Source organism: Dendropsophus ebraccatus, unplaced genomic scaffold (assembly GCF_027789765.1).
Source record: "Dendropsophus ebraccatus isolate aDenEbr1 unplaced genomic scaffold, aDenEbr1.pat pat_scaffold_1944_ctg1, whole genome shotgun sequence".
NCBI classification, from domain to species: domain Eukaryota; kingdom Metazoa; phylum Chordata; class Amphibia; order Anura; family Hylidae; genus Dendropsophus; species Dendropsophus ebraccatus.
Genome location: NW_027209380.1, coordinates 1 through 24,149, shown reverse-complemented (window position 1 = coordinate 24,149; position 24,149 = coordinate 1). Strand labels below are relative to the sequence as shown.

Genomic DNA, 24,149 nt, shown 5'->3' with positions numbered 1-24,149 from the left:
TCAGTCCCTAGACTATAGGGGAGATATGGGCTGCTACACACAACCATCTTTGAGCTAAGGAACTACATTATAAGAGTTTGTAGGGACATTAAGATTGATGCTAAACATTGCATCCCATCTGCATCAAAACAGGTGGGACACAATGGTAGGGGATCTGTTTTAACCCTGCTTGTTGCTGAATTTGCTCTAGCGATACGCAAAGACACAGGAAGCTCTTGACCCAGTGAGAAAAATGTACACCTCACATGTTATAATAGTGGATAGGTGTAGTATTTTATGTTAAAGCGACTCTGTACCCACAATCTGTCCCCCCCAAACCACTTGTACCTTAGGATAGCTGCTTTTAATCCAAGATCTGTCCTGGGGTCCGTTCGGCAGGTGATGCAGTTATTGTCTTAAAAACAATTTTTAATCCGCTAGCGCTGTGTCTAACGGCCGGGGCTTACATTTGTATATGCATTAGGCTGGCACCACCTCTCTGTCCTTCCTCCCCACCCTCCTCATCATTAGGAATGATCCAGGAACATTACTGGGTTGGGCTTTGCACAGGTGTATTAACGATCCAGCCCATGTTTATTTACACACAGGTGGGGAATAGGAAGCAATCTGCCTGGAGCATTCCTAATGATGAGGAGGGTGGGGCAGGAAGGACAGAGAGGTTGTGCCAGCCTAATGCATATACAAATGTAAGCCCCGGCCGTTAGACACAGCGCTGCTGGATTAAAAGTTGTTTTTATGACAATAAATGCATCACCTGCCGAACGGACCCCAGGACAGATCTTGGATTAAAAGCCGCTATCTGAAGGTACAAGTGGTTTGGGGGGGGGTCAGATTGTTTGTACAAAGTCGCTTTAAATGCTCACTGTTGTTTCAACACACTTTGCAGCAGTTCACTTTGTAATATATCTTATCAGAACAATGTAGTGTTTGAGGAGGGGGCCTTGAGGTCCGGCAATGGTTTAGCAAGCTCAGGATTTTGAAGTTATTTAAGGGGTTGTCCAGTCAGCATGTATTATAGATAGATAGATATGCTCAGGAAGGGGGTAATGAAAAAATAAGAATATACATTTATTTCCCTTACCTGCACCACTGCTGGTATTACAGAGCTCCGGCCCTTGCTGTGTTACATGTATAGGTTTGGGGATGTGAGGGTATAGATGTATTATATCTATTGTAACTTATATTAGGGAGAGTTAGGTGTGCATAGAGCATGCTGCCCTGTGCTGAATGATGATTTAAAAAGTGCAGACAAGGAGTGAATGTATCGAACTACTGTAGCAGGAGTGCTGTGGAAGAGTAGTAGGCACAGTGGGACGACGGAGGACGGAGAACTCTGGGGATTGTATTACTGAGCAATTGCTCAAACAAGATATGCATTTAGGTACAGAATACAGAACTACAACCACTAAAACTAATGAATTTTTAGTGGTTTTAGATCTGGGACAGATGGGTATGCAATGCTATCTGCTTCTGTGGCATGTTTATTTTTTATTACCTGATGCCAGAATACTTCATTAATGGCTGAAACTGGACAAGATGTTGTGTTACATTTATTATGATTATTATGTTTGGAGAATAGCATTGAATTAAAATAATGGAATATTATTTTCATCTTCAGGTATATAAATATGGAATATACCTGGCAGTGTGTAGAATTTCTTAATGATAATATTCCTAAGACAGAAATTGTTTTCTGATTTTTTTTTTTATCCTGTCATAATTAAAGCTATTATCCAGTCCAAGTGAAAACAGAACCAAGTGATGACTCTGGTATTTACTTTATATAAACTCTCCTCCTTACATTATCAAACAATTACATTTTATCAATTGGCTCAGATCACATATCAGGAAAAGATGCAAGGCCCAAAAGCTTGCCCCATGGCTGCTTATCTGTAGCTGCAACTGACAGTAATATGTTAAGGACTCTGCAAGGTTTTTGTGACACTAATGCCCCACCAAAAAAAACCATCAATTTCACTATTTATTTACCATGCGCAATGATAAACATGGTGTTTTTTTGTGTGTTGCACAAGTGCAGCAAACCAGTATGTATGGTTCCTTTTTTTACTTTGTAAGGCTGGGTTCACACTACGTATATTTCAGTCAGTATTGTGGTCCTCATAAGGCAACAAATTCAGGAGTGGATTATAAACACAGAAAGGATCTGTTCACACCATGTTGAAATTGAGTGGATGGCTGCCATTTAAAGGAATCTGTCACCCCCCGTGCCGGGGTGATAGGCTCCCGACCCCCCGTTAGAGCCCCCTATACTTACCTAATCCCGCCGGTCCCGCTTCTGGAGGTGGTCGGGTGATGAGATCTCAGCGCTGCAGCACGGCGCGGCGCGCTGAGAGATGAGTCCACCGCTCATAGAGAATGACGGAGCGCTGGACTCTCCTGTCATTCTCTGTGGGTGTTGACTCATCTCTCAGCGCGCGCGCCGGGCTGCAGCGGCTGAGATCTTCATCACCCGACCACCTCCAGAAGCGGGACCCGGCGGGATTAGGTAAGTATAGGGGGCTCTAACGGGGGGTCGGGAGCCTGTCATCTGGCACGGGGGGTGACAGGTTCCCTTTAAGGCAAATATTTGCTGTTATTTTAAACAACGGCTGTTATATTGAAATAATGGCAGTTATTTACTGTTATATGGCGGCCATCACTCAATTTCAACATTGTGTGAGCAGATCCTTTCTGTGTTTTTAATCCACTCCTGGTTTGGTTGCAATATGAGGACCACAATACTGACTGAAATATACGTAGTGTGAACCCAGCCTTAATGTGTTTAATGGAAAAAAAAGATAGTTTTACGTTGCTGCATCTTGACAGCCTTCTTTTGTGGGAGTTGTAGGATTTTTATTGGCACTATTTTTTGGTATTTAAAATTTATTGATTAGCATTTATTTGTTGTTTTTTTTGTGGAGTTAGTAATTCTGCAATGGGTTTCTTTGCAATGTTTTTTTATGTAATAAATGTTAAACATGCTATGATTTAATTACATAAATTTATGAAAAATGTGTGTTTTAATAATAGAAAATTCATTGGGCCTACATCAGTGTCCATAAAGCATGAGGCTGATGATAAGGAATACTATCAATTCAGATTCCAAGGTATGGTGATCCTTTTATTTATTTTTAATATATTTTGTCATATATGAGTAGGTAAATGCTTTAAAGGGGTATTTGACCTCAGGTAGTATACATGCCGAATCATCCTCCTCCTGGAGACTAACCATTTGTTCCATACTTGTTATTACCTTTCAGTCTCCTTCCCAGTTTGAGTTGCTGCTTTCTGTTGAAGACACAGAAACTGTCTGTGAGTCCCCCCCTCCCTACTGAGACGGCTCATGTAAACACATGTAAACAGCTCTCTGGCTGACTGTATCAGCACTCTGTAATCCAGGAAGGATTAATCATAATGAGGTCATCAGTAACCTCAGATTAAGGGTGCATTCACACGTACATGATCTGCAGCAGATCCGCACCAGATTTGATGGCCTAGATTTGATTTGCTTTGAATCTGCAACTTCAAATCTGCGCCATCAAATCTACTGCAGATCTGGACGCGTGTGAACGCACTCTAACACTCCCAACATCAGAGACAGTAGGCCAGGGAGACTGTTTACTTGAACTGCCTCGAAAGGGAGGTGGGAGGGAAACTGAGAGAACAGTCACCCACCAGTTTTCTGTGCCTTCAGTAGAAGGCAGCAGCTCAGAACTGGGAGAAGGAGACAGATTCACTGGCCAGTGGCATACAGACAGAGGCCCATAGCACAGGAAGCTTGTTGTGTAGATAGTAGCTGGCAACCATTACAGTAAACTAAATAGCAAAGTCAAAAAGTTTTTTTATTGTTTAATGTTAATAATTCATGTCATAATGAAATCTTGCCTTAGTGAATAAAAATAACTAATTACAAACATATAGCAGTGATATCAGCTAAACATTCTGTTTTCTACTAGGACATTGTTATGGAGAAGAACCTGATAAAGCAGCAGAAGTGGAACACTCTGGAGGTTAGAAAATAATTACATTGCGTAAACTATAAAAGCTACACATAAAACCGCACTCATGCTTTGTAAAGTGATAATATTATGTCCCTGTCCTTGAAGTTGTTTTTTTTATACTACATGGCTATGGAAGCAGCTGATTGACATCTCTATGAGCACACCCTAATGCTTCTCTACCAGTGACTCTCCCAGTTTAACTGGACATAAGATACCTGTAGGTTATTATTATACACACATGCTTGGTCAGTGTAAAAGATGGCTTGGTTACTTATGCACATCTTCCATACACTGTACTGTACTACGACGCTTGGTGTCATCTGCAAAGATAGATACATTCCTGTTAATCCCACCCTCTGTATTGTTAATAAATAAGAAAACAAAAATTCATCAGCAAATTCCCAACAAAACCTGTATGTAAATCCCCTTATTAACACACGCATAGTTTACTGGTTTATACTGTGGATTTGTCCCCTGTGTGTGAACCCAGATTAACCCTGTTATGACCCATGTTGTACAGTTACAGCATGACAGCCAGGGCTTTAACACATGCTGTAACTGTATGCATGCCTTTGCTATTATACTGTAAGGAGCTGAACTTGCTCCATAGAGGGTGGGGACTGGCTGCTATCAGCTGCTGGATACTCAATCAGTGACATACCTGCAGTGTAACTGTGGGGTCCTGATTGGCTTTCCTGATGGCCAAAGGTCTAATACTTATATCCGGGAGGTCTAATCGACAGACTCTAGTAGCAGATCATTGATATCGCTGATCAATGCAATACAATGGTAAAGCATTGGAAACTATAAGCAAAATCTAACGATTTCTTATTAAAAAGTGGGTGTTCAGTTTACATTTCATCTGTAGGCTTGTTCTAGTTGTTCTAGTCTATATACTCTTGTGTATGGTCATCCTAATATATCTGTTATTGTCCCCTGGTAGCTTTATCATTCAGTTGGTTATGGTGTAGGTATATGTAATAAAGATTCTTTACTCTATATTATATTTTGATGGCCTGGCTTTCCTTTGTATAGGTTTGCTTATATAGTGTGCTTAGGCCAGGCATGTCCAAAGTCCGGCCGGAGGGCCATTTGCGGCCCGCATTCCGAACTTTTACGGCCCCCCAGGTATCCAGCTTCCTATTATCTGCCTGTGTTATAAAGCATATAGCATGTAGCATGTAAATGGTCGGCCCTCGCACATGTTCACTTCATCAATTTGGCACTCTTCGAAAAAAGTTGGACATGCCTGGCTTAGCCCTTCCCCTCATTTGGATCATTTAGCTCCACCTGTGCTATAGAGGTTATACACTATTTAGTAGCTGGGTGGTACTCTGTATTACTATTATAGGTTTATAATAAAACCGAAATATGCAACGCCATTGTTGCTGTTGAATTTTCAGGCACTTTAGTGGAGTCCTGTTGGAATGGAGCCTTGGGCAATATGTGCTTAATGCATTATACATTTCTGTTCACCCTCTGTATATAATATATACACATATATTTTCAAATCTATATCCTTTTTTTAATAGAGGAGTATGTGCCACCTCCCAAGAAACAGAAGAATACAGAAATTAAACCAGTCATTGACCAACCTGTACAGTGCAAGAAGAAAACAAGAGAGTTTTTTTGGTAAAGTGTCTGAGTCATAAATATACTCCTTACTGTGGAAAATGCACGGTATTGGGAGGAAAATACATTAAATAATTATTCATAATGACGAGAGGTTCATGGTGCACATAAATAATCTTAATACATGATTATATTCAAGTAATACTGTCACCCCCCCTTACTCTTGTTTCATTTTATCAGTGGACCGTGTCACCTAGGCGGGGCTTCACTGCAGTTGTTCCCCAGTCGATTTTAAAGCAGAAAGCAGAAATACAGATAATAATCGAGTATGCAGCACCTAAGCTGGATGGTGGATGGTTTAGAGAACCGCACATAGAGTGAAGGGTGACAGTATCACTTTAAGCATGTTTGCCTGTTCCACCAGTAGTTTATGTTAGCCTTTGCTATTCTCTGTGAATAGGCTGATGGCCGATGCTAATCCCATGCCAGTACTAATACAGATTATTTTCTGTAATCCGGTCATCTTCAATGCCTAGAAAGTAGCCTAGCACATTACCCCTATATAGTACCAATATTGTGATTAAAGTGCAGTTGCATCCAGTGACTCTGATCAGATTTGTTCACTTTCCTTTTTCCCCCATTCGGTCTGGATCACTACTTCCAGCCATGAGTCATCTTTGCAGAATGTATTGGCTGGGGTCGGGGTCTGACCTCTGGGAACTTTACTAATCCTGAGAATCAGACTGGTCGGTCTTCATTAACTGTTGCAGATATAGCCATGCATGGAAACGGCCATCAGCTGTTTGTGTTTCCCAATTCCCTTTAATGGGAAATAACTGTGCAAGCATGGGTCTTCATTCTGAATAAAATTGTCCGTAGTATGAAAACCCCATTCAGTTTACACTTGTCTAATTTCAGTCCTTGTTTTAATCTTCTTTTAGAAAAATGGAACGCGAGAATTACTGGACTAAGAAAACAAGTGGAAGAATTGTTTGAAAGAAAGTATGGTATGTTACATATTGTATGTAACTTTATGTTGTCCTCCATACACATGACATAACTGAACACAGCACTGTAATTTGTAATGTAATGCCATCTTCCTCAGTCTCCGTGATCACAGTAGAACATACAATATGGAACTAGCACAGTCGTGAAAAAAATAGCATATTTGTTGGAAAGCTAGCTCAAAGTATTGTGGATACAAAAATATGTAAAAAAAAAATAGTACCCTGCATGAACATTGAACATTGTATCTTCTTGTGAAAGTGAAAATTGTGTTTATGTATTCCCTTAAAAGCTGACGCAATAAACGTGATTGGCCCAGTATCCATTCCATATCACCTTTTCCAGTCTAATGCAGAAGATCTTTATGTGGAAGGGTTGCCAGAAGGAATCCCATTTAGGAGACCTTCAAACATATGGAATTCCACGCCTAGAAAGAATACTGCTGGCAAGAGAGAGGCTCCGATATGTCATCAAAAAGTATGGTTGTTAGTGTTCCTGCAGCTGCAGATAAGAGGAGGCGAATGCTTTTATCATGTTTGTTTATCACATATTTGTCTGCACTTTGTCAGCCCTTTCATTTAGGGCTCGTTCACACAGAGCAAAAGCAGCTGAATTTCTGCACTGAATCAGCGCTGAAATTTCAGCCGTTAAAATAGGTACAGAGCTAATTTCCATTGTGTTGAATGGAAATTTTGCTCTGCAGTTCACACGGTGGAATTTCCGCACTGAACTAATCCGCTTTCCGCCAGAAGAATGAACATGTTCATTCTTCCGCTAGCGGAAGCCTATACAAATCAATGGGGCTGATTTTCTGTTTCAGCGGGAATACGCACGTATCAGCGCGGAATACAAGCGTAATACAAGCGGAAATTACTCGCTGAATCAGCGCGGAAATGGGGAAAAAAGGGGGGGAGGAGGATTCTAGTATATATTCTGGTATAGTCTAGTTTACTCGCCAAATACTCGCTGAATGCATGCGGATTCAGCGCGGATTCCTCGAGTATTCCGCGCTGAATTTGGCAAGAGCTGATTACGAGCTGAACACTTTCCTAGCGGAATACGCAGGGATTCTGCTTAACTTGCTTATATTCTGCTCGGAATTCAGCGTCAGTTGATTTCAGGCGGAAATATTTCCTCGCGTAATCCGCCCCCTTTTGCTCTGTGTGAACGTAGCCTTACTTTTAGGCATTTTTCATATTTTCAAAACAAGAATGCCTTTATTTTATTCACTTTTTGGACTACTCACAAAGCCCCTTATTTGTTTTCTTAGCACTGATCATGTTAACCACTATTTTCCTACTTGCATTGAATTACCCTTCCCTTTGTGCATCAGCAACCTTAATTTCTGTTGTGCCTTTATGTCTTATTTTTTTAAAGTAAACCAGCCTATAGTTAATGGTGAATATTCTTACTTCGTCCCTATTGAAATCTTAGTATTATAGTATTATATGGCACCAGTTTAAAATGAATGTCACCAGAGAGTTACATGTGCATGTGCATAAGCATCTAGACGGGGTGGCCGGTTGGGTAGCAGATTGATGCCAGCGCAGGGATTCTGGTGGTGCAATCTTTTTTTTTCAAATGCTGCCGATTCCTATGCCCGCCGCTGTTCTTTGGCTCTGCAGCGGCCCAACGCTATGCACTAGAGGTAGGCCCCCCCAGTGGGACCATTACATCCCTCCCCCCCCTGGCTCCATTGATGATATATAGAGGTTCTATTATTTGGTATCTGTACTTTTCACTGAATAGTCTTGTGGATGTAAATTTTATTGCAAAACGACACCCCTCTAAGCCCAGCGTTCACACCCCATTTTGCAAAAAGTTCCTTCTAGAGATGAGTGAACCTCGAGCATGCCCAAGTCCATCCGAACCCTATCGTTTGGCATTTGATTAGTGGCGGCTGCTGAAGTTGGATAAAGCTCTAAGTTGTCTCTGGAAAACAATGACTATATCCATGTTTCCACATAGCCTTAGGGCTTTATTCAACTTCAGCAGCCACCGCTAATCAAATGCTGAACGATCAGGTTCAGATGGATTTGAGCATGCACCAGGTTCGCTCATCTCTAGTTCCTTCCCATCTTACTATTCAGTAAAAATAAAATTGTTACCGAGTGCACAACAATATCTAAAGTACATCTGAACTCACTCATTCACAAGTACACATAGGTGATATGTTTTTTTTTATTTTTGGCCATAATTGATTTACTGTACATATGCTGTTCCACAGTTTCAGTTATCATTGTGTTATCATTAGAGTTTATCCATCACATTTCATAATGTTGCCATTTTCTTGGAGGTCTGTCTGTACAGTCTAAACTTATAGTCAGTGACTTATAACAGCACACATTATTGTAGACAGAATGACATTGTATTTTATCCCCAAAAAATTTACATCCTCTAAATTTACTTGTCAAGTGAATGTATGTAACATCACAAAACTTTAGCGTGCTTTCAATTATAAAAACATCTGACAATAACATTTATTTTAAAAATCTCCTTAGACCAGAACTTCTGAATATTCCAAGAGAATCCATAACCATTGAAAGGACAACTACAGGAGGTGTATTACTGTCATGTTCTTTTACATTAAGTTACAGAACTACCTGTAGCTATCAATATCTGTCTATTTATTATCGTTTTATTGACATTTGATTTTTTGCTTATGTAGTGATAGAAGAGTGGTATAGTCGGATAACCAATTTAAGAAAAATTGTTGATCAGCTGTTCAGTAAAAAGTTTGGTAGGTGTTACTGTTTTTCACCCTTTTATACATATATAGTATACAGTATGTACTATGGTTTGCAAATGGAAATTTGTTGCATGAGGTATACTACCTCTGATATTGTGTTCTCTGTGTCAGACAGGAACTGGGGGGTGGGATTTGCTGCTGATTGGGGTACCTGGTTGGGTTGTAGAATGAGGGTTACATATACATATACTATCATGTACATGTTTCTACAGTTCTCTGGATTTCTGCATCAAACTTTATAAGGCTTGACACCGCTGCTGTAAAGGAAGTGCGGTGTAAACACAGTATTCAACAGATTAAATAAAAGTTAACTATATGTTTTCTGCTATAGCTGAAGCTTTGGGAAAGACAGAGCCCATGGCTGTACCTTACCAAAGGTTTGAGGCCAATCCCCTTGACATGTACGTGGAGGGGCTGCCAGATAATTCCCTTCAGAAGTCCATCTTGGTATGGATCCCTAGACTGGAAAAGATTCTTCAAAGTGTCAACCGGATCAAATTTGTAATAAAAAAGTAAGGTTTATATACGGTATTGGTAAAAGTTGACGTCCATTTTTAAACACCTATGATCATAAAGCTCAATTCATAAATCCATAGTCCAGCCCGTAGCCACAAACCCACAGCTATGAACAGGACTACAGACGTGCACCCGCAACTGTCTACAATCTGTCGGGATTGTAAATGGCTGGCTGTAACAAGTATGGGTGTATATGGGGCCATAGAAATGAATGGGTCCTTATTGTGTCCGCGTTTGTGGGGCCTAGCACTGCACTGAGTATTTTCCCAAAGCAGTTTTGGGGAACATAGCTGAGAAAGATATGTGCACATTCGTATCTGTGTGGCCTACTTTCATCATTGGAACTATCTGCACAGACACAATAGTCCAGACAAACACAGCTGCTAGCGCAAACAGAGACTCATTTGGAACCTTAAAAAGTCTGTCTTTACCCTCATAACAAGCCTCAAACTTCAGAACTTTTATTTGTATTTTGAATGTTTTTTGAGCAGTTTTTTTGCATTTTCTGATCTGTTCTTCAAACAAAGTTTTTATCCAGTTTTGGCCTACAGCAAATGTTATTAGCAAATCTGCATTTTTGCGGGGGGAAGAAATTCCACAAAAGAGAAATGTAAAAAAAATTGTTGTTTACAAAAAAAATCACCCAAAAGTCCCTAGCGCTATTAGTTACGGATGTACAGTTGAACTTCATGTGAACGCTAATGAGGTGTTCCAGTGCAATGGCTACACCTAATGAATATTGGTACTGTTCTCATATTTGTTAGAGGGGGTGGACCAGGGTGTATTGGTGCACTGATGACGGTAGCCCCACCCCCAGGGCACTAAATATATAAAATAGCCTACAAATATCCCCAAAAACTGCGCTGAGGATTAAGGTAGAAAAATCACCTTCATCGTGAGCGACCCATGTGCAATAGTCACTTGTCAGCATTTTACATGGTTCTAATTTACGGTTAAGTGTTTCTTAACAAATTGAGCTTTACAAGTGAGGTTCTATAAACTATATATTAATTCTTGTATTTCTTTATTTAAAATGTTACCTTTTACAGGCCGGAGCTTCTTACACAGACAACCTCCGATCCATTCAAAGCAGAACAAATGCAGGAGTATATATTACAAGAGCTGATACTTACCCTGTAAAATGTGTGAGTGCTTCTATAAGCAGAGACGGTCCGCCTCATCTTTCTTATCTTTGTTTTCTTTGTTTAATTCTCATAACTTGACTTTGGGAATACACCGGGCACTTTGTGTGTCTCTTTTCTAGCAAAAGAAGACTGGAATGTTAGAATTACTAAGTTAGGAAACAAGTTGAAGAAATCTTTAACACAAAATTTGGTAAGCAATTAGACATTAATGTTTTTTTGTCATTATTGCTATTATTAGTACTCGGTCAATGACATGGTGGCAGAATATGGGAAGAGAGAAAAGATTATTGAACATAAGAATAGTAAGTAACATTCATAGTGTTACAACAAATAACACTCTATATTTCTGTTGACAATATGCATCACATCCGATACTCCTGGTCTTTTCTCTCTCTTTAGACTTTAGTTTTATTAAATTGAAAAAATATTCTTCTAGTGTTTTATATACCATCGCTATATAATGTTTTTGAGATGATGATTTAACATATCCTGACTATTCACACTTTGGAGTGTTCCTCTATAGTTATACCATGTACAGTGCTGTGGAAAATTATTTGTCTTTTTACCCCAATTTTTGCTTATTTGTCACTTTTACATTTTTTGACAATCCAACTAATTTTAGTTTAGATGAAGACCGGCCCCACTTTTCCTGGCTAGATTTACTAATAGATGCATACCTCATTGTACAGACGGCCAGCCCTGCGTCTGGCACAGGCATTGCACAACAGTCTACACTGCTTTGGAGATTTTTGCCTGGTTTACACCTGTTTCCAGGCATAAACCTTGATAATTAGGTGCAGGAAGAGGCCTACTTAACCCTAACAACTGGTTGTGCCACCCTTACCAGTAACATCTGTCCAACATCTGTAACAATCAGTTTACAGAATATTATCCTAAACTTTGACATTAACTTAGAATAATCTTCTGAATCAGGCTGATTTTACAGATTATCCTTCGATGTAAGGGTATGTCACACTAAGTAAAACAGACAGAATTCCATGGCGGAACCCCTACCGCAGAATCCCGCCTGCCTCAGTGTGGTTAATGGGATGGCTCCTCTTCGTATGTCAATTCTTTGAGCAGAGAGCCGCAGAGAACTGAAGCATGCATGGAATCCCATTAACCTCACTAAGGCAGGCGGGAATTCCACGGCAGGGGTTCCGCTGCGGAATTCCGCCTGTTTTGCTCAGTGGGAATATACCCTAATAAAGACAAGATCAGCCGCTGTCAGCTGAGTGAGCTGTCCATCAGTCAGGTTGGGCATTTTCCCTAGTCATCACAATTTGGGGGGGGGATGCTTTCTGACTGGGGTCCTTGGATCTGTCAGGCTCGGGAAGAGGTAAGAAATCAATATTAGTCATTTTCGCCCCTGCCGCCTGACAAAAGTTTATGACCGGACTTCTCCTTTATAAACATGTAGTGTTTGGGAGGGGGGGGAGTTTGTTTGGCAACTGTATCTAAGATTGTTTTATTCCCTCCTCCTCTAATCTCAGCACAGGCATTAGGACTCTCAGAAGTAGTAAAAGTCCCCTATCCGGTATTTGAATCTAATCCCGAGTTTCTCTATGTGGAGGGATTACCAGAAGGAATTCCATTCCGGAGCCCACATGGTTTGGAATCCCTCGGCTAGAAAGGATCGTCAGAGGAAATGCCAAAATCAAGTTTGTTGTTAAGAAGTAAGTAGTTTCTTGTTTAGTAAATTGTATCAAAAAGATTAAATGACTTCTAGGCAGATGAAGATCGAAAGTTCTGACTGTCATGTAGTACTCAGGACCTGGGAGCAGACTTAGCTTTTTCACCTATGCAGACAATAGCCCGAGTGATAGGACCCCTATCTGTAGGGGACTATTACACAAAGCGATTATTGTCAGTACTTGGCTGTTGACCGTCCATTCAAATGATAATCGTCTTGTGTAATTGCTCATGCTGAAAGGCAATGATCAGCCGACATGCAGGAACAAAATTCTGGTCTGCTGGCAGTCACTCCATGTAATAGGAGCAGCGGCAGCAGACCGCTGCTATCTTCTATGGGCTATCGTCCAGGCAGCCCCTTCCACAGCTCCCGCTCCTCCCCGCTTGCTGTTGGTGCGTGTAATAGCACTGACAGAGCGCAGGGAATGAGGAGGCAATCATCCTTCTAGGAGTAGATGCAGACCACTGCCATTTTAAGAACAGATGTGGTGCATGTAGAGAATCTAAGAATAAAAAAGAGGGAATTTATAGCTTGCCTTTAACGGTGTTACTGTTCATATCTTCTATAACAGACCAGAGCTTGTAGCACCACACCTGCCTCCTGAGCTTGCAAGTAAGAAATGTGGAAGGTAAGGAAATCTTTAAATGCCATAGTGGATTTCATTTGACTATGTAATTAAATTCCAGTTAAAATATGTGTAAGAAAATTTGTTAGCCCCTGGTGTACCACTATGTCCCTATTGTTATTACTGTAAAAGAACAACGTCCTAGAACCACAGACGCTCACGGAGCTTTAGGTGACAAGCTTTTATTTATACTTCCAACTTTTAATTAGCAATCTGGACCTTCAGACAAAGCCTGGGTCATGACTGCTCATTAGTCACCAGCGATGCCACACCTGGTATATGACTCAATATAATAGCACAAAGAGACACACACATTTTTTTTTAAGCTTAACTTTAGTAGATACAGCAAATGCAGCATTTAAACATAGCAATATCTATATGCATAATAAAAAGCAAACACATCACCCATTGTTATTCTCTATCCAATGGATAGGGGATATGAAGCCCAGATGAAAATACACATTTAAAAGGTAGATCCATTGTTATACTGGCATTCTTGTCTCCTGCCAGAAGGGTATCTCTAACAGCAAAACACGCAGCTAGCTGATCAGGGAGTTTTGCATGTCCTGCAAGTACAGCAGTACTGCATTATAATACAGTGGCTTATTGCAGACATATACATGTATCAAATGTATATAGTGAAAGTGTACCTGTCACAGTTCAGCTTTTTGAAGGTTCTGCATGCAGGCACATCTGCTGACAGAAGTTTGTTTTGCTGTGGAAACATCCCAGGCGTCAGCAGGTTCCATGCACAAGTCCTATTCTAACTTAAAGGGGTTATCCACGACCTTGTCTCCAGTTCAGGTACGGTTTGCAATTAAGCTCCATTTTGTTTATGGAACTGAGCAGCAAAATCCCGCCCAAGCTGGAGACAAGAGTGGGGCTGTCTCTGGAAGCCGATCTCATTGATTTATGCAGTATAACTTTACTGCATAGATCTCAATGAAAGATCAGTGTTCTTATACTAGAAGTCCCCCAAGGGGGCTTCTAGTATAAGGCTCCGTTCCCACTGAGCAAAGGTAGCGGAATTCCGCGACGGAATTGTCCGCCGCGGAATGCCGTAGCCTCCCGCTCATAATGGGACTCTATGGGAGGCGCGCGCTCCTGCCCTGTCCGCGCTGAAGAATGAACATGTTCATTCTTCAGCGCGTATAGAGCAGCAGCGCGCGCCTCCCATAGACTCCCATTATGAGCGGGAGGCTAACGGCATTCGCGGCGGACAATTCCGTCGCGGAATTCCGCTAGCTTTGCTCAGTGGGAACGGGGCCTTAGTGTAAAAAAAAAAATATTTTATTAATAAAAAGCCCTCCCCTAATAAAAGTTTGAATCACCCCCCTTTTCCCATATTATAAATAAAAATAAATAAATAAACATGTTTGGTATCGCAGCATGCATAATCGCCCAAAATATTAATTTATTTAATTTCTGATCTCGCACGGTAAACGGCGTAAGCGCAAAACAATTCCAAAGTGCAAAATTGTGCATTTTGGTCGCATCAAATCCAGAAAAATTGTAAGAAAAATCATCAAAAAGTCGCATATGCGCAATCAAGGTACCGATAGAAAGTAAACATCATGGCGCAAAAAAAATTACACCTAGACAGCCCCATAGACCAAAGATAAAAGCGTTATACTGGGAATGGAGCGATTTTAAGGACCATATATTTGTTAACAATTTTTACAAGCCATCAGATAAAAGAAAAGGTATACATGTTACATATCGTTGTAATCATAACGACTTGAGGAACATATATAACAAGTCAGTTTTACCCCATGGAGAACGGCATAAAAACAAATACCCCCAAATAAACAGAATGCGGGGTTTTTTTTTCAATTTCACCACACATAAAAATTTCTGCTTTTGCAGTGTACTTTTAAGAAAAATTCAGCCTGTCATTGCAAAGTACAATTAGTGGCGCAAAAAATAAGGGCTTATGTGTGTTTCTAGGTGGAAAAATGCAAGTGCTATGGCCTTTTAAGCACAAGGAGGGAAAAACGAACACGCACAAATTACAATTGGCCCAATTCTCTAAGGGTTAAAGCGTAAATGTCATTTCAGGGTCATTTTTCTGAAAACAATAAATATCTATAGTACAAGCGTTAAGAAACTCATTAATAGAATTTATTTAGCAAAAGAGTTTCCTTCTGTGCTGAAAACACAGTTTTCCTATCTCCCCCCTCCTTCAGAAGAAGCAGGATTTCTGTGTCCATTATGCTCTATGGAGAGGGGAGGGGCTGAGAGGAGTGAGTGAGCATGGAGCAGTCCTGCACAGCACAATACCCTGCAATCTCTCTCAGCAAATTCCTAGATAAGCACTGACCTTTCTGACCCCTAAATCATTGCCCAGACTGATCAGTGCCCAGACAGTCACCAAACAGCTGACCTTCATGTCTCCTCTTCCTGCTCACTCATCTCCCTCGGCCCCTCCCCCCTTCATAGGGATATAATGGACACAGCAGAACCCGTCTTTACTGGCTTCTCTGTAATTAAGACGGCTTTGCCTGATAATGCACAGATAAGAAGTGAGGGGGGGGGGGAGGCTGGGAAATTGCTTTTTGAGTACAGAAAGAGGCTTCTTTGCCTAATAAAACCTGTTATAGAGTTCCTTAAATCGCTTATACTACTGATTTCTTGTTATTTCTTATTTTTTATACAAGAAGTTGCATTTTTTGTCAATCAAAGTAATAAGAATAATTTAGTCTTAGTTCTGTTACGGAACGGTACTAATGAGGTTATCAGCTGAGTTTCTTATTGTGCTCTGTGTATTTGTCAGCCAGCAGGCAATATAAGTATTGTTTCTTAATTTGTAGCATGTCGGAGCCTAGACAAGAACAGAGTCCAGGAAATCCTGCTGCAGAGGATGGTAAGATGTAGAGCAGTCTCTCAAGGGTGCAGTGGTATGAAGTAAATGGTTAAAATGAGTGCAAGAGTATATCAATATGATAGAGTAAAGGGGTAGTTCAGCAATAAAAAAAAAATCAACTGTACTCAGCGACTGTATGTGATGTATTCTTTTAGTCTGACACAGTGCTCTCTGCAGCCACCTCTTTCCGTGACACAAACTGTCCAGACCAGCAGAAATTCCCATAGAAAACTTATTCTGCTCTCCAGACTGGAAAGAATGCACCACTTCTTGCAGGACATACAGCAGCTGATAAGTACTGGAAGACTTGTGTTTTGTTTTTTGTTTTTTTTATAAAATCTCTGGCTTTTTCTGCAGTCAGAAAAGAGTAAAGCTGCATCACATAGAAATATACTGGCCTCTTACCTAATAGCAGATACATGCAGTGAGAGGGAGTGGAGGTATAAAGGGGTTGTCTAGTGAAAAAAAATGTTTCTTTCAAATAAACTTGTGTCAGAAAGCGACAGAGATTTGTAATTTACTTCTATTAAAAAAAACGCCAGACATCCCATACTTATCAGCTGCTGTATGTCCTGCAGGAAATGGTGTATTCTTTCCAGTCTGACACAGTGCTCTCTGCTGCCACCTCTGTCCGTGACAGGAACTGTTCAGGTCAGCCAGCATGTCAGCACTCTGTGATGGTGGTGCACGTGGATAGTGTTTAGCGTAGACAAAAGGAGATCCCGGCACTCACCGCTTGATGCAGTTAGGTTATTAAACACAAATGGAGGATAAAACATCACACTGGAACAGATAGGACACGTTGCGGCTGAATAGCCTTCCTTAGACAGATGAGGAAGGCTATTCAGCCGCAGTGTGTCCTGACTGTTCCAGTGTAATGTTTTATCCTCCATTTATGTGTTAATAAATCTGAGTACATCAAGCGGTGAGTGCCGGAATTCTCCTGTGAACTGTCTGGAGCAGTAGCAAATCCCCTTAGAAAACCTCTCCTGTTTGCCAGACTGGAGAGAATACACCACTTCCTGCAGGAAATACAGCAGCTGCTAAGTACTGGAAGACAAGATTTTTTAATAGAAGTAAATTACAAATCTCAGTTTATTTGAATTTTTTTTTCTGGAGTGCCCTTTTTAAAGTAATGGCCGCAAGTTACGTGTCACCAAACATATTATATGATTAGTATAAGTAAAGAAAAGTTGTACTTCTATCAAGATTATATATATATATTTATATATATATATATTAAATTTTTTTTCTTTCTTCCAGATAAACAAAAAAAGTAGTGCCCTGTGCTCCTCAAACCAATGGTTCCACAGTGCTCTGTAAACCACGAGGAAGAGAGTTCTCCTTTGGTAAAATATATAAATATTTTGTCATTTCAGTGTTTTCCTTACCTACATGGTATTGATTTTTGTATAAAAGTTTAATAAGGATGATGATGATGATGATGATGATGATGATAATAATATAATAATAGAAATGTATTTATATGATGCCACCAATTCTGCAGGGCACTATGAGGAATCTATGAGGAGTAGGGATGAGACATAAGGCAGATAGTGGTCCAGCCATTGTATATAAATAGGGGTTTTACATATAACAGGCGGATGTGCCAGACACCAGCCAGTTTGTGTATTTAGATAAAAAAGTGCATAAAGTGTAGGGGACACTGCTGAATGACAGTCAGCGCCACAGGGGCATTCCATCTCATCTGCTCATTGACTGAGGAGGCAGTGCATACATCAACCCCAAACACAGTAAATACTGTGCACCAGTCAGGGAGTATGGAGTGGGTTTGGGGGTCCTGCAGCTAATAGCCCACAAAGCGATCGCTATTAACTTTTTTAATGGCACTTTAAAGCTGACATTGGAATTGAAACACAGTAACTATGAATGTTTCCTAGCCCATTCCATTTGTCGGAATGTTTTTAGGCCATTCTATTTGACAGAATTTCCTAGGCCATTCTATGTCCGGAATGTTTCTAAGGCCATTTCATTTGGCAGAATGTTCCTTTGGCCTTTCCATGTGGTGGAATGTTTCTTAGGCATTCCATGGGGCAGAATGTTTCTAGGCCATTCCATGTGATGGAATGTTTCTTAGGCCATTCCATTCGGCGGAATGTTTTTTAAAGGGTTCTATTTGGCAGAACATTTCTTAGGCCATTCCATTTGGCGGAATGTTTCTTAGGCCATTCCATTTGGCGGAATGTTTCTTAGGCCATTCCATGTGGGGAATGATTTCTTAGGCCATTCCATTTAGTGAAATGTTTCTTTGGCCATTCCATTTGATGGAATGTTTTTTAGGCCATTCCATTTGGCGGAATGCTTCTAGGCCTTCCATGTGGGCGGAATGTTTTTTAGGCCATTCCATTTGGTAGAAAGTTTCTTGGGCCATCATTTGGCGGAATGTTTCTAGGCCAATCTATTTGGCGGAGCGTTTCTTAGGTCATTCTATTGCGGAGCGTTTCTTAGTCATTCCATTTGGCAGAATATTTCTAGGCCATTCCATTTGGCGGAATGTTTCTAAGGTTATTCTATGTTGCGAATGTTTTTAGGCCAATCAATGTGACAGAATGTTTCTAGGCCATTCCATGCGTTGGAATGTTTCTTAGGCCATTCCATTTATGAAATGTTTCTTAGGCCATTCCATGTGGCGGAATGTTTCTTAGGATATTCTATGTGACAGAATGTTTCTTAGGCCATTCCATTTCGCAGAAATTTCTTAGGCCATTCCATTTGGCGGAATGTTTCTTAGCCCATTCCATTTGGCGGAATGTTTCTAAAGTTATTCTATTTTGCGGAATGTTTTTAGGCCATTCCATGCGTTGGAATGTTTTTAGGTCATTCCATTCGCAGAATATTTTTTTAGGCCATTCCATTTGGCGAAATGTTTCTTAGGCATTCCATTTGGCGGGATGTTTCTAAGGTTATTCTATGTTGCGGAATGTTTTTAGGCCATTCCATGCGTTGGAATGTTTCTTAGGCCATTCCATGCGTTGGAATGTTTCTTAGGCCGTTCCATTTAATGAAATGTTTCTTAGGCCATTCCATGTGGCGGAATGTTTCTTAGGCCATTCCATTTAATGAAATGTTTCTTAGGCCATTCATTGCCGCGGAATGTTTCTTAGGCCATTCCATTTAATGAAATGGTTCTTAGGCTATTCCATGGGCGGAATGTTTCTTAGATCGTTCTATTTGGTAAAAACCTTTTCTTAGGCCATTCCATCTGGCGGAATGTTTCTTAGGCCATTCCATTTAATGGAAATGTTTCTTAGGCCATTCCATCTGGCGGAATGTTTCTTAGGCCATTCCATGTGGCGGAATGTTTTCTTAGGCCATTCCATGTGCGGAATGTTTCTTAGGCCATTCCATGTGGCGGAATGTTTCTAGGCCATTCCATTTGGCAGGAATGTTCTTAGGCCATTCCATTTGGCGGAATGTTTCTCAGGTTATTTTATGTTGCGGAATGTTTTTTAGGCCAATCAATGTGACAGAATGTTTCTTAGGCCATTCCATGCGTTGGAATGTTTCTTAGGCCATTCCATTTATGAAATGTTTCTTAGGCCGTTCAATGCGGCGGAATGTTTTTAGGATATTCTATGTGGACAGAATGTTTCTTAGGCCATTCATTTCGCAGAATTTTCTTAATCATTCCATTTGGCGGATGTTCTTAGCCCATTCATTTGGCGGAATGTTTCTAAGGTTATTCTATGTTGCGGAATGTTTTTAGGCCATTCCAGCGTTGAGAAGTGTTCTTAGGCCATTCCAGCGTTGGAATGTTTCTTAGGCCATTCCATTTCGCAGAATATTTCTTAGGCCATTCCATTTGGCGGAATGTTTCTAAGTTATTCTTGTGCGGAATGTTTTTTAGGCCATCCATGCTTGGAATGTTTCTTAGGCCATTCCATGCGTTGGAATGTTTCTTAGGCCATTCCATTTGGCGGAATGTTTCTAAGGTTATTCTATGTTGCGGAATGTTTTTTAGGCCATTCCATGCAGCGGAATGTTTCTTAGGCCATTCTATGCCGCGGAATGTTTCTTAGGCCATTCCATTTAATGAAATGTTTCTTAGGCTATTCCATGTGGCGGAATGTTTCTAGATCGTTCTCTTTGTGGAACCTTTCTTAGGCCATTCCATCTGGCGGAATGTTTCTTAGGCCATTCCATGTGGCGGGAATGTTTCCTAGGCCATTCCATTGGCAGGATGTTTCTTAGGCCATTCCATTTGGCGAATGTTTTTTAGGCCATTCCATTTGGCGGAATGTTTCTTAGGAGGGAAAAAAAAGAAACACAGTAACTGCATGTTATTGATTGTATAGTGGGTGGATCCATTGTCATGACATCCCGGGTCTGTACTAGGGCTCTGTGCCTGCTGAGACCACTATATTTTGTATTTACATTGATCCCTATGAGCAATCAAGCAGTTGCTTGTAAGAATTACCCTAAGGGGACTAAAAAATTGCAATAAGAACAACATTTTTTCCCTAATAAAAATTCACATCACCCCTACTTTCCAGTTTTTCAAATTAAAAAAGTCTAAACAAAAACACAATTTGGGATTGCTACATGTAGAATGTCCGAATATAAAATCTAATATAAAAAAAAACACATTATTATAAAATATAACATTATTGATCCTGTACAGTGAACGGTGTTTTGGGGAAAAAAAAGAAATGTCAGGAATTGTCAGGATAGGGGGTGTAGACTGTTGTACTGTATCACTAATCATAGTGATAGATGTGATATTCTAGCGATGTGCTATTACTTTGTAGGATGGATTATTGCACCACTTATGCAGCAATGTATTCTTTATGAATATTTTATAAGCCTAATTACCTAATTTCCTTCCCACAACAGAGGCTGGAACGCCAAAATTACTGATCTAAAACAAAAAGTTGAAGCACTATTTGAAGAAAAATGTGGTAAGTAGCGTTAGCTCAATGTATTAGTACAGTGATTTTTAAATAGAAGTAAATTACAATCTATAAAACTTTCTGAAACCAGTTGATTTGAAAAAAAATAAATAATTTCACTGGATAACCCCTTTAAACTCTTAATATCGCAGAAAATGGCAGGTTAGATGATTTTACCTGCTGATAGTTTCTCTCTAAAGTGAATGTATTACCTCATTTTTTCTAATCTTGTTTTTTTGTACAGTACATTGTGGTCATCTTGTTCGAGCTGTTTTTAACAGCATTTAGAGATATACTTTACAGCAAGCCTCATGGACACAGACACAGTGATCAGGTTCAGACCCTGTTCACAATATAATGAGCATTTTAAGACATCCTTTGTGACCTGTGTGGGGGGGAAGGGGTTGAGCTTAAACCATCCTGAAGATCATGTCTGATGTATTACTGGTGTCACCTCTCACTGTAATTCTGTCTGTGATGATAAGGAGGACACTGCTGGAAAGCAATCTAAACAGAAATAGCTCAGTTTTAGGCTTAGTTGTCAGTGTTTCCTGTGTGGGATCTTTGATGTGTTTATAACAGGGGTCCCCAAACTACGGCCCGCGTGCCGCATGCGGCCCCCGAAGGCCTTTTATCCGGCCCCGCCGCACTTCTGGCAGGGACAACTCTTTCACTGGTGGTCAGTGAGAAGACTGCTCTCACTGAGCACCAATAAAAGAGTTCCCCTTCCGATCACGCCAGCCCCTGCCCCGCATCCACACTGTTGCCGACATCCCCGTCGAAGGGATCCCCCAGCAGGTACAGCGACGTCATCACTGCCCCTGCCGGAGGATCCCTCAGAGATCATGTCCAGGTTACATCCAAGGCGGGGGGGTTGGTGGTCCGTGCGGCACGGAGGAGGCTGGCGGCAGGGCTGACAATTCACACTTCTCCGAGATCTGCGGTCCTGCTCCAGGATCTGCGGTCTGGTGCAATGGACCGCAGATCCTGGAGCAGTGTCAGATGTTATCCCTGCCGCCAGCCTCCTCCGCGCCGCACGGACCACCAACCCCCCGCGCTGGATGTAACCTGGACATGATCTCTAGGGATCCTCCGGCAGGGGCAGTGATGATGTCGCTGCTCCTGCTGGGGGATCCCTCCGGCGACTGACCGGCTGAAGAGGCTAGAAGAGATTAACGCAGTATTATTTTTTTTTTTGTAGCAATGCAGGGGGTCATAATAACTATATGGGGGACATTGCAGGGGGACAATATAACTATATGGGGGACATTGCATCGGGGACAATATATTACTATATGGGGCATTCATCTATGTTTCAGGGGTCATTATAACTATATGGGGGACATTATTACTATATGGGGACATTGCCGGGGGTCATTATAACTATTTGGGGGTCATTATAACTATATGGGGAACATTGCAGGGGGGCATATAACTATATGGGAGACATTGCAGGGGACAATATAACTATATGGGGGACATTGCAGGGGGGATTATAACTATATAGGGACATTGCAGGGGACAATATAACTATATGGGGACATTGCATTGCAGGGGGACAATATAACTTGGGGGACATTGCAGGGGGTCATTATAACTATATGGGGGACTTATTACTATATGGGGGACATGCAGGGGGTCATTATAACTATATGGGGGTCATTATAACTATATGGGGGTCATTGCAGGGGGGCAATATAACTATATGGGGGACATTGCAGGGGGACAATATAACTATATGGGGGACAATGCAGGGATACATATTAGTATATTGGGGTGAGGGGGCTGGTTGAGGGTGTGAAGGGGGAGTTAGGGGAGGCTGGTTGAGGGAGGAGTGAGGGGTGGAGTGTGGGCTGCGTGAGGGGGTGGAAAGAGAGGGATGCTTTTACTTTTTTTGGTGGGGGGGGGGTGTTGTGGCATTTTTGCACTGAGATTTGATTATATATTTTTTTTTTTATAGTCCGGCCCTCCGACGGTCTTAGGGACAGTGAACTGGCCCCCTGTGTGAAAAGTTTGGGGACCCCTGGTTTATAAGATATGATTTCTTAATAAAACATTTCCCACATTCTGGACATGTTAATGACATCTCACGTGTGATATCTTTGATTGTATTATAATAGATGTAGAAAAATAGAAAATTAAAATACACCAAATACTCTTAAAAATTTTTATTTAAAATAAAAAATAAATTTAAACAATGGGTCATTTACTGATGACAAATCTTTTTAACTCTTATTGTAAACTTAGACTGAAGGTTCTAAGGTGTGCCAGGTTTTATCACAGCAGATCATGGTGTTTGATACTTTTATCAAGCTTTAAAACTATGTAGAATGTTTCAGGCCATAAACTGACCCAAAAATGTGCCAGACACTTTTTTACAACCTAAGGCTGTGTTCACACACTGTCAAAATGATTTAACGGCAAATAACGGCCATTATTTTATAACTTTGGGTGTTACTATGCGAATAAACGGCTGTTGTTTTAAATAACAGCATCTTTTCCCATTAAAGGGGCCACCTAATAAAAATGGCCGTCATTTTGACAGTATGTGAACATAGACTAAAACGTGTGCGCAAACACCATTTTACTATTACGTTCAGTAGAATGGCTCAAAATACAAGGCTTTGGTCTGAAGTTTGTCACTTTGTGCCATTATTATTGCAGATGTAGCTGAGCTAATAAGTTATGAAGGTGTAATGCCCGAGAACGTCTCTAATAACCCTTCTACATGTGTCAATCTCTCTTCCATTAGGGGAGGCTCTGGGTGTGAAAGAGCCTATTAAGGTACCATTTGTGCGTTTGAATCCTACCCAGCAGACTTCTATGTGGAAGGCCTTCCCGAGGGAGCCCTTTCGCAGACCCTCCACTTTTGGCATTCCAAGAATGGAGAAAATTCTCAGAAACCGGGCGAAGATTAAATTTATTGTCAAAAAGTGAGACAGTCTTTACTTTATTCACTTGTTAGAAAGCTGAATGTCTGAGTTTATGCTATAATTGTAATCATCTTTTATCAGAACCTGAATGTTTGAGGCTGCCGCCAAAGGCACAACCTTTCAGTTTCCACAAAGTA

The 24,149-nt window shown here is 40.8% G+C and overlaps 1 pseudogene; it reads left to right on the top strand.

Moving 5' to 3' along the window:
- Positions 1-3,030: 3,030 nt before the first annotated feature.
- Positions 3,031-24,012, top strand: LOC138775705 (general transcription factor II-I-like; annotated as a pseudogene).
- The last annotated feature ends 137 nt before the right edge of the window (positions 24,013-24,149 follow it).